Raw genomic sequence first — 12,365 nt, 5'->3', positions numbered from 1 at the left:
TAATTCAAGGAATAATACTTTATATTATAAAAGTTTTCCCATTTAATCCAAGCTCTTTGAAAGCCAGAAATGAGCCATTTAGCCCCTGAGATCAGATGAGATTGGGTGCGTTCAGGGTGGTACGGCCGAAGACTACTATTTAATCTTTAAATATTAGGCTTTTAATTCGGTGCCTTGCATACTCCGGGGTTAAAAAAAGAAACTTATCATGTCAAAGACCTAATTAGCTTCAAGTGAATGTGTTTGTTAAACAAGAACCAAATTTCTATGGTAAAGAATATGATTAACAGATTTATTAAGATTACATTTATATATTTTTAACATTAATAATTTAACTATTTAACATTTATTAAAAATCAACATTTGTTATTATATAGCATTCTCTTCAAATTACTACAGATTAATTTGAATCACTCACATAAGGCATTTCATAGCAAAAAGGAGATTTAAGGTTTTTAATTTTGGTATTAATAATATTTGAGAAAAATCTCAGGGTCTTAAACCAATAAATTATTATCCTTTGTAACATCTTTTTAAATGTGCTGATGTGAGAATATTCTAATTATTTTCTACTGTACAGGTATTGACTCTTTTTTAATGTTTACTGATAATATTACCTAGTCAGACACAAAGAATGACCATCAATTTGTAATTCATTTCAAGTAGTAATTCTAGCAATTTCATGAGTGAGTAGTTAAGATGGTACGAAGAGATGCTCTTAATTCTTCTAGAAACAATGTATTCCAGAAAAATAATTTTTGCCTGAATCATACATACCCTTAATGTCAGGAACTGTTGGGAGATGGAGCTAATATGTATTGACTACATATAATGCACTTAGAACGTTGTATGTATTACTTATTTTAATATTCAAAACCATCATATTAGGTATGAAGTCTATTTATTGGAGATTGGTAGGAAATTAAGATTTATAAAATTTAAATAACTTGATGTTCCAATGCCACACAACTAGTAAATAACAGAGGCCAAATTCAAATTCAGGTACGTCAGATTCCAGAATTCCTGGTCTAGGTCAGTGGGACTATATTACATGGCAGTAGTTCTTTAACTCTCTTAGAAAACATTTGATATTTCTTTAAGGGAAAGGAATATTGACTGAGAGTTTTCTATTATTGGTATAAACCAAGTTCTGAACACTTCCTGTTATACATAGATTTTATTTATATGAGTCATACAATAAGATAGGATAATTCAATGGTTTTGCTTTTACTCAGCCTCCCACCCTTGACATTATGTAATATCATGTCCCTGAACTTTTCCCCACCACTTAGTTTATACACAGAAAGTGAGTCTTTTGTCTCTAGAATCTTCCAGATTCTGTCTAGAGACAGATCTCTAGAATCTTCCAGGCAGCTATACGGTGTCTGTCCAGGAAAGTCCAGCCATTGTTAATATAACAAGAATGGTTTGCGTGATATTGATGTGACCTGGCAGCCAAGGAGAGTGGACTGGAATGCGCACATGTGAACAATGATGACTTCACTTTACTAGTCAGTGGGGGCAGTAGATGCCATTAAGTGAGCATGCGTTCTGTGTAGTGCTCTCATTCAAAAGTACTGAGTGACTAGAGCAACGAATCTGCATCACATTTTGCGTTAAGCTTGAACATTCTTCTGCAGAAACTTTTTAGATTATTTAGAAGGTAGCAACTATGGGCAACTGGTGATTGGCAACTTCATCACGACAATGCACCCACTCATGCATCACGTTTCATGCAGTTTTTTGGTGAAACATCAAATCACCCAGGTGACTCAGCCTCCCTACAGCCCACATTTGGCTCCCTGTGACTCCCGGTTTTTCCCAAAACTAAAAATCAGGACCCTTGAAAGGGGAGAGATTCAGACCCTTGATGAGATTCAGGAAAATAAAACAGGACAGCTGATGGCGATTAGGAGAACTCTGTTAGATTCCAAGGTGCCTACTTTGAAGGCGACTGAAGTGTCATTGTCTTACATACAATGTTTTTGTATCTTGTGCCTTCTTTGATAAATATATTTTTCATATTACATGGTTGGATACCTTCTGGACAAACCTCATTCATCGACAAACTACCTAATGTCAAGTTGTATATGATTTAATTGTCCTCAGCTTCACATCCTTCAATATTTTTGACCATGTCAGCAAGGTTAGAAGTCTGAAAACTATTTTTCTGAGACACTTTGCCAAGCTAGCAGCTTAAGTGCTTATTTCTCTTAAATTCTGACATTGAGAAATAGGAGTAGAAGTTTTGAAAGTGGGAGGATCTGAGAGAATTACAATTGTTGACCCAGCACATTGGACTGCGCACATCAGGACTGCTTGTTTCCAGGAGCAGCCCTGAAGTTTTAACAGGTGTGGTTGGTTAAAGAAGTTTCTCCAGTAGCTGTGGCTGGTACATGGCTTCCAGAACAGGTATGGTAGCAGCTTCCCGGTATTCTGCATTTGTTTCTCTATTCCTTTCAACACTTGTGTAACCAATTCTTTGCACCAAACCTTGCTTGGCTTTGGTGCAGAGAGCTACCTAAAGTGTTGTTTTATGTCAAGACTGAGAATATAGGATTTTCTTTCCTTACCAGCTTTTATTTCCTTATCAATTCTGTATTTGTTAAAGGAGGCTTCTGAATTTTAAAATTATTACTAGTCTTTGACACATCAAAACTTGAAAACTAAATTTCTAGTAATAAAACACAACACATATCTTTGTAAAACTTAATATTTTTCCAGGAAAAATGTTATTAGTGCTTCACCAGTTCATGAAAATTCTGGTCACTGGATTATTCATTGTCCAATACTCCATCTTTAGTTCTGCACTTTACACACAGTAAGTGTTCAATACATGTAAATAGAATGAATGTTGAATGAATAATCCAAAACCAAATTCCTTTATATCAGGTTGTTTGTTGGCATTTACCTTGTTTCCATCACGGTGTTACTTAGAGAGTTATTTCTGGTGCTTTGATGGTCCCATTTAATTGATGGTCCAAATGTTAAATATTTTGCCTTGTCTTTTACAACCAGAGCAGGAGTTGGAGAGTGGCAAGTAAGAACTGGAAGAAAAGAAAAGCAACCAGCTCTTTGAGAGAACACCTTTCATTCCGTGAGGGTAAGGAGTTGCACCAACGATGTACGAGTATATACAGGGCCAGTCCTGGCCACAGCAGGGTGTTTACCTTCCTGCCATACAAATCAACAAAACAGGATAAAATACGCAAACAACTCTTCTTAGGCTTTGGGGAAAACACAGCGTATAACTATAATTCCCAAAAGAAGGGTAGCTGATAAGCTGAGACCCCGTTCACTCTGGTTTTCTGCCTGGGCACTTCCCAAACTGTGGCACAAGGAAGAACCCCAAAAGAAGGCAATAGCCTCTCTGGGCGAGGGAAACAGTGGTCCTCTTTTGTGGGAACTGGAAGTCTGCTGTGTTCTGTGGCACAAGTGGCAGAGGTGAGGGAGGCAGAGGGTAGGCAGAGACAAATGTATTTGAAAAAATAAATTAAAATGAAATTTAAAAAAGTAAATAAATAAATATATTTATTTAGTATTTCACTAAAAAAAAGTAAGGAAATTGAAAATATTTTAAATAAATGGTAAGGAAAACACAACTTATCAAAATTAGTGCAAAACAGCTAAAACCATGAGTTGATGTAAATTGATAGATTTAAACATTTATATTACAAAAGAGGTCATTTAGGTCTATGAGTATGAACCCATCATTTAAATGCTTGGAAGTAGAATGAACATATACATTTATATAATTTAAAAAAGAATACTGAATTGGGAGAATTGTGTGTTAAGCCTACTACTGTGTGGTTTTGAAATTAATTTATTCTCTGTTGTCCTTAGCAGGAAATGAGTATTTGAATGGATGAATTCTATGGCCTGTTTAAGTCCCTAGATTTTTACTTCATTCTATTTTACATGTTAACTAAAAAGCTAATCTGAGTTATTAATACAGTCGACAAGGTCTATTCCTGATTTTCCTCCATATTAGCACATGTCTTTGAGCAAGTGTATTTATCTCCAAGTCTCATGTTCTTCGTTTACATAATGATAGATTTTGAGTAAAGGGTATCTTTTTTACCTACTCTAAAATCACGTTTGTTTGCAATCTGCCTTGTTTTGAGTAACAGTTCAATCATCATATAGCTTGTGACCTCAACCTTTTAATTCATAAATTTGAAATAATATTTTCTTTCTTGATGACCAAATTAAGATCAAATGAAATATCAGATATAAAAATGCTTTGTGTACAACAGTACAATATCATATTATAATTCTATTACTTAGTATAGTAGGTGAATGCCTATTTGAGCATGTTTATATATTCATATGCACACATTTAATTTTATTAAAGTATCTGTGCTACACAACACTTTAAGTTGAGCAATTTATAGTAATACCCACCTTTAAAAGGATTTGTTAACTTTACCTCTTCAGACTAATAAAAGGCATGGCTACAAAGTGAAGAAATTTGGCCGTTTATTTAGGACATAGGTATCTAGTTAACACCCAACAAGTCAGCTATTCAAATACTGTTTAATTAATTAAAAGCTTATTGAAGCTGGATGACTAATTAGACACACGATTATGTAAGTCCTACAAAAACTTAGGAGTGATATGCTAAACTTTTCTGGAAAATCAAAAGAACATTGCCACCATAGAATCCCAGAGCTGAAATAAATTATCTGCTTCTGGGCTTTTTCTAACATTCAAGACAGTTGTGTCTTACATGCTCAAATGTCTTCGAGAGATTAGTTCACTACTCATGATATCTACATCCATAATTTAAAAGAGCCTGTGAGAAAACCCATACCCATTCCAGTTTTTAGACATGATTTATTTTACCATGAGCAAAACTAAGGCAGGAAAAACTTACAAAGGTAGATCTTCATTGGAATAAAAAAATAATAATAAGACTGGAATTCAGGTTTTTTTTAATGCTCCACTAACCTTTTTTTGAGGTTTTTCTCCCTTTCTATGAACTATTCTGTTCTGCATAGTGCCCTTTTGTTGCATCTTGATTATCCAAAGATTCTCATCCAAGTGTTGATCCCACTCTCCTGGCCATTTTCAATTACTTGTGAGTTCTCCTCTGTCGTCCAAACAAAACAGATTCTGTATCTGCTATTTTAACCTTAATTAAGCATTTTGGTAAGTTAAGCATATGATTAACTGACTTATTATAGCAAGCTGTGTAGTATGTTATCCCCTCACAAATTATCATATTAGTAGTGATAGATTAGCTCAACCTCAAGTAACTGTGTATAATCCAAGATCTAGAATCTCAGATCTGCTGTTCTTTCCATGCAAGCCCTGGGGAAAACTGGCTCTTACCAGCACAGATATGTATAATTATACCAGTAAACCAATTTAATCATTATGTGAAGAGTAACTTCTCATACTGTAATAAGAATACAACACATCTGTACAAGACAATATTTTGAAAAGAAAAAATCCTCTTAAACTTCCTTTTAATGAAAAATGAGAATACATTTTTATTATTTTCTTCATTTAGCAGCTCAGAAAACTGAATTAAGGAATTTGCCCGAGAGCTCTACTAGGAAGTGGCAGAGCTATAACATTTATCTCTGCAGCCCAGTCCATGTAGCTTCAAAACTCATGCTCATAACTCCTGTACTACATCTACTACCTTTTAAGCAAAATTTTATGTTCTAAAATTAAAAGTCAAAAGAGTTCACATAACAAAAAGCCCCGAATGTGATTACCAGAGGTGGGGAGTGAGGGCTGGATTGAAGAAAGCGATAGAAAGTACACACAGAAGGTAAGTAAGTACTAGGGATGCAAGCATAGCATAATGACTATAGCTAACATTGCTGCATTTTATATATATATATATGTGTGTGTGTGTGTGTGTGTGTGTGTATAATACATATGTAGATTATATATAATATATGAAAGTTGTTAAGAGAGTAAATCCCAAGAGTTCTCATTACAAGAAAAATATTTTTTTTCCTCTTTTTATTATATCTGTATGAGATGATAGGTGCTAACTAAACTTATTGCAGTTATATTTCCCAATATGTATAAACCCAACCATTATGGCGTACACCGTAAACTTATATAGTGATGTATGTCAATTAGATTTCAATAAAACTGGAAAAATTCAATTAAACAAAAAAAGGACTCCCTAAAATAGAGGTTGGTTCCATCAATGAACTAGAGCAATAACTGAAACATTTATTTTCTTAGCTCTACTTCCTTCAAGAACAGTTTTCGGCTTTCGCCCAGTGCACCTGACTGCGCAATGAAGTCTGAAGCCTCGCGCATACGCTGTCACAAGGCTGTCGTGGAGCGTGGATTTGCGCTCCTGGACTGTAGCGAGGTCCGGGCATGCCGGAGGCCGCTGTTAAATCTCTCCTCATCTTGCATGGAGCGCCACGTGTGGGCTCCTGCGCGACGCCCTGGCCAACCAACCCAGATCCCCGATTTGTTGTTGGAAAAGATGAAAAAGGCAGAGTGGTCCCAGAATATCTGGTTCATTTTAATATTTGGAACACAAGCTGGGATAGGTAGGAAGCTGAAAATCATATCCTCTCTGACACCGATACAAATCGGAAATTACAGTGTAAATTGGCAAGAAAAGCTGTAGCTTGCCTTAGCACAGGAAGAAAGAAAAAGGCGCTGCCTGATGTCGATTCTGTCTTTAAAAGTTTCCCTGTTGAAGAAAAAAGATTAAAATGATGAGAACTCAATAAGCACTTCTCCTGATGACAGTAGTGAAGGATGGAGCAATAAGTGAAGAAAGTGACATAGAAGAAAAGACGGGAGTGAAAGGAGAGCTGGAGCTGCATACAAAGGAAACGAACTACGGAAGAAAGGACAGCAGCTGCAGATATCCCCAAAGTTCTGAAGAAGAAGCTGGAGGACGATCGTTATTCTATCAACAGGAGGAAAGGGTCAGTGAAACTTTGGTCCCAGATCAACCTTTCAGCCAGTCACAGGCCTTGTCATTATCATGCTGTGTCATATGCCAACATGAATGTGCATTATCCTCGTATCCTAGCAGAAAAGAACACTGACCTTATGAAGGATAACCTTTGATTCCACTCTCCCGTTGGTTTTGCTGTATTTGTATGAACAAGTTCAGTATAAAAAGGTGATACTGTCCTTTTTTTTTCTTTTGATTAGGGAAAAGTGTCGCAAGTACTAGTAGGAGCCAGGAGGAGCTCTCTCCAAGCCCACTTTGATGAATCTGTCCACAAGGCGGTCCACGGAGAGTCAGGCACCCACAGGTGAACTGGCCATGCTCAAAAGGCACGAAACGGAGCCTTGCAGTCTCGGAGGCGGTCCTCACGCCAGTCTGCCAACAACCACATGCTGTCTGAGAACAGCACATTCCTCAGCCCAGAGCCTTCGGCAGGACACCTACACCAGCATGCCCAGGCTGTTCTGGGCCTAGAAGACACTTGTGCACAACAGATCGTCTTCACCTGCTCCTGGGACCCCTAGCAAGAAAGTGAGAGCGGTGTTTGCCAGATTTGAGGGCAGAAGAACTAATGAAATAAATGAGGTCCTGCTTGGAAACTTGTACCTGACAGTCACTTTCCAAGTGACCAGCCGGCTCTACCCTCTTACATTTACGGGGCACAATGGCGCGATTGTTAGTGAAACTTTCAGAAATCCTTGGGAAGTGTCTTTTTCTGAGAAGACTTTGAAGGATTTACTGGAGCAGTTTGATCTCTTTCTGAGGTTTTTAGCAGAGTAACATGACCACTTCTTCCCTGAGTCTGCCTAGGTGGCTGCTTGTGAGGCACATTACCGCACGAAGAATCACAGGGCGATTTATTCAAGCTTCCATGGCCCTGGAAGAAGAGTTTCTCGGCGTAGCGTTGCACACTAGGCCCCCAGTGGAGAACTGGGGAAATGGAGATGGGATGCCCACCAAGGGGCCAGGGAGGCTTTAGCATTGCAGGTCCTGTTATTTGAGTTGTTACATACTATAGTTTTTTCTGTGAAAGAGCACTTCCTTGGTACCTGAACGGTCCCCGTCAACACGTCACCCTCGCCACTGTACACTCCTCTGTAACAGCAGGGAAAGAAGAGCTACGTTCCCAGTGGACGTTATTAGCAACAACCACATTTTTTTAGTTATTTATTAGCACTAAGCTAAATTGTTTTGCAAACTGTTTTCATTCTTATGATAATATAAAGCAACTCTGTCCAACAAATTTTAGTTTTGCTTGGATAGTGCAAAGGAAATTGATATTTCCTTTGGAATATCAATTGATATTGGAGGCAAAAGAAATTGATATTGGAGGCAAAAGAAAATTTTTAAAAAATGCTTTTTTAAATTGATATTGGAGGCAAAGAAAATTTGTGGCTATACATTTTCTTGCTACAGTTCCATTTCTATAAAACCTTATTTTTGGTGACCTAAAAAAAAGTGTTGCCTGACTTGAGATTTTACAGCTATACTTTGTTGTGTAATGTTATGATTCCCATTCTGTAAAAATGTCATTTTTGATGTTCTAAATAAAGCAGAGGCCCCATCCCCCTCCAAAAAAAACCACAAAAAAACAAGTTTTTATCAGAATGCATGTTTTAACGCTTTTTAGCTTTTGAGATCAACTCAAGCACAAATTAAATAATTTTCATTTGATTGAGAAAAATATTCACTCATTCCTTCATTATCAAGTGTAATGTACCATCTTCTATGTTTACTTTTCCTGTTAATTTAAGTATATAAGGAAAAATTGAACAATAAAAAACTTTTTAAAAATAAATATATAAGGAGATATGCATTTTCTATTTCTTTTGGTTGGGCTTCTAACTCATGGATGAGCAAAAGGACATTTTAACTATTTTCTACCTTCAAAACTTATTTTACACATTTTGTCTTCTAAGAAAGGTAGGGATTATACACAATCTTTCTTCTATGAAGATTTCCTATCTGTTCAGAAAAGACTGATGCATTCTGAGTTTTTAAAAGTATAATTTTTAAAATATCTGAGATGTATGAATCTCATACAAATATATTGTAGGCTCAAAGATTGGTTTAATTTATTAATGAGGGATCCAGCAAAATTATAAAGCTGATCCAAAAGAGGATAAGAAAGACTGCTATATATAATTAGTGAATTAAAGAAAGAATGCTGAAATAAAATTTAGATATAAAATTGGTGATGTCTTATAGGTCAATAAAGCCATAATCTTATGAGTTATCTTTCTACTGAATAAAAGACATTTGTATCACTCCGGAACAAAAATTATTTTCAACTATTCTTTTTTCAATTTAATGTCTAAGTTTTCAGAGTATGTGCCTAACTAATAGTAAAAAAAGTACATTTAAAAAATGCCTTCTTCCAAAGAAGTGAATAATGTTTGGGAGGAAATATTATACAATGTTCTGCTATATCATTGAAAAGGTATACAGTCATTAGTTTGCTTTATTTTTAAGTTGGGGTAATTTTTTATAGTATTCTCTTTGCTACCTTCCCTGTTTAAAAAAATAGCACTTTGTCTAATACTTTGTCAATGCTTGTATGCCATATTTCACTTAGTTCTCAAATGAGTATCAATAAACATAAGGATTTTTTGAAACTGATTATTTCCTTGTAAGAAAACTCTTATGAGAATAAACTTGGATAAAAGAGTTTAAATATTTTGAATGATATTGATGTACATAGACAAATTCATTCCTACAAAGTTATGTCAATCTGTACTACTACTCATGTAGAGTAGTATACTCTGATCATCATACTGAAAAGAGTTCAGCATCATCATTTTAAAAATCAGGCAGTTTGGTAGAGGCAAAATGAAATCTCATTTTGATTTGCCTGTACAATATCTGGTTACTAGTCACGTTGAATTTTTTAAAAGCATGGTTTTGTTATTTTATTTTAAAATTGTTATTTGCTCATTTTTTCTATTTAGATACTAGTGCCCATGTTTTATATCCTTTTAGCTTTTAATATCAGAGGAACATTAACCCTTGTGTTTAATTCTTACACATCAAAGAGCATGTCACTGAACAGTATTAATAGAATATTTTATGTGAGGAATAACAACATCATAAATGAGACTCATTTATGCTAACCTGAAACTCAACATAAGATTACAAATATACTAATAAAGCTGTAATGTTGTTTCCTCTTGTTCCATTAAAATTTCCTTAGTGAAAAATGTTTTATATGAAAACTATATATACAAATAATCTTAATAAGGGTGGAGAACTGAAACTACAGGAAACGAGATATTTGTAAATATGAAATTCTTTGCAAATTGACTGCAGGCATTATATTAATAAGTAAACAGCATGTCTTTAGAGGATTATGTTTAGAACAACTTAGAATAACTGGGCAATATTCCATAATAGGTTAAATCATTTTTGTTATGTGCTTGTAAAATAAAACCAAGAACTGAAACTCATGTATACCCAGGCTTATGTTATTCATATTGCATGCAAAGTGTGTATGTGATTACATAATGTAGGAACCCGGCTGGCCCTATGCTGATGCTGCGATCAGGAGTTCTCCGGTCCTTCAACAAGTGTGTGTGTGTGTACACACAAACAAATGTATATGAATACATATACACACACACAAGCTTGTAAAACAAAATAAGCCATTTCTACTTTTCGTGTTTTAAAGGTTTTCTTTGGTATTATTACTATAGACTCATTTAAAAAATGGGTATTTTTCAAAATTATCTATCTTCCAGGACTAGAAAAAAAGTAATTGAATTAAAGCATTGGCTATTATAATGTTTTCTAATTTGTAACACTTAGGAATATATATATATAATATATGGCTTATATACAGTATGTACAACTATAAACAATACATTTTAAATAACGTGTAAAATACATATATGTATATATACATATAGAAATATACAATACAGAGGACTGGAGAAGAATTATAGCAGCCATTGGAAAGTTGATTTCTTTGAGCTCTGCAGAATCCTGAATAAATCAGTACCTATAAAACCATAGCAATTTTTAAGATCGCTTTTTTGTGTGCGCTTGTGTGTTTGATGTTGTTGGGGATGGGAGTCGGGCTCCCAAAGAAAGTGTGAGACGTCACGTTCTCTGCCAAGGTCCAGAGGTCCATTAGTCTGAAGTGTGATTCAGCCCACAGTCCTCTGACTTCTTTTTCCCCTCTCCCTTTGCCGTGGAAGCCAAAGATTAAGAAGCGTTACTTAGCGAAGAGTAGAAGGGGCAGGAGGAGGGAAATTAGAAGGGCGAAATGCCACGGGGGGCGAGGGGGTGGAACGTCCTGGGGAAACTGCAGGCACTCTTGTCCGGACCGCTCTTTCCCACGGCATCGGGGGCTTAGGGGAGCTCCCTCGGCGCTCAGCTAGCAGCCCGCACTCGCGCCCCCTCGCCCAGCTCTGCCCGGCTCCCAGGGTAGTGCGATCGAGCTCGCGTGGGAGCCGGTGATGCCTGCCTTCCCCTCGACCTCTACTGCACGCTTGGAGTTCCACGAAATCCTCCAGGCGCGTACTGCCATTTTACTAGTTGAGTAGGGGGCGGGAGCAAATTGTTGGCTCTTCCTTCAGACTCCCACGTCCCCAAAGGCCCAGTAAATGCCAAAGAGGGGTTAGAGGCTGGTGTAAATGCCGGGGAAGTCGGACCCCAACCCCGGCTGGTTCCTAGCCCAAGGCTGTGATCGGGAACCTTTTGGTTGGAATACGAACCGAAAAGAGTGTGTAGGACTGGAGGTGGGGCAAGCCCTCAGGATCATGAAGTCGGAGACTCAGATTCCCAAGTGGCCAGTGACCACCTGGACTCTCCAGCTTCGCTCCTCCTCCGCATATTTTACAGCACTGACACCCGGGCGGGGGTTTTTCGTACCGAATCCGTAGGCAAAGAGTTCTAGGCCCTGACTCCTGCTTGCCACGATCAGGTTACTTTTCACAGACTGGAGCAGCTGGGAGGTGGGGTATTTACTTTTAATTCTTTTAGGTAAGTTCAGTTCACCTTGTGTGGTTGGGTGTGGAAGGAAGGGAGGGGGTTTTCCAAATGGAGTGAAATTCCCATTCCATGGGTATTACCCTGCCTGTGGGGTTGGCAGTCCTTGAAGTTTAGCAAGTCTGCAAATAAGTACAGAACACAATAGAGTCCCCCTCCCTTCCTCTCTCTCTTTTTTTTTCTTTTCCTGCCTTCAAAGGCCTTCTTGGAGGCTGAAGCTGGGCAGGTCTCCAAAGGTGCAGCAGCCACAACAACCTCGCAGTTCCAAGCAAAGCAGCAGTTGCACAACTTCCAGCAACTCTCGTAGCCGGTTACTAATGAGCTGAAAGCGAGGAACATCTGAGGAGGTGAAGAGGAGGCTTCCAATCCTCCTCCCTTTACTCTAGAAATCCAGATACCACCACCCCCTACCCTCAGATAACTTTGAGATAAG

The 12,365-nt window shown here is 37.3% G+C and overlaps 1 pseudogene; it reads left to right on the top strand.

Moving 5' to 3' along the window:
* The first annotated feature begins 6,265 nt into the window (after positions 1–6,265).
* LOC129075742 (male-specific lethal 3 homolog) lies at positions 6,266–7,861 on the top strand (annotated as a pseudogene).
* Positions 7,862–12,365: the final 4,504 nt, after the last annotated feature.

The sequence above is a fragment of the Pteronotus mesoamericanus genome, unplaced genomic scaffold (assembly GCF_021234165.1).
Source record: "Pteronotus mesoamericanus isolate MK-2021 breed Mesoamerican mustached bat unplaced genomic scaffold, CSHL_Meso_final contig_56, whole genome shotgun sequence".
Lineage (NCBI taxonomy): Eukaryota > Metazoa > Chordata > Mammalia > Chiroptera > Mormoopidae > Pteronotus > Pteronotus mesoamericanus.
This window is presented reverse-complemented; position numbering and strand designations above follow the sequence as displayed.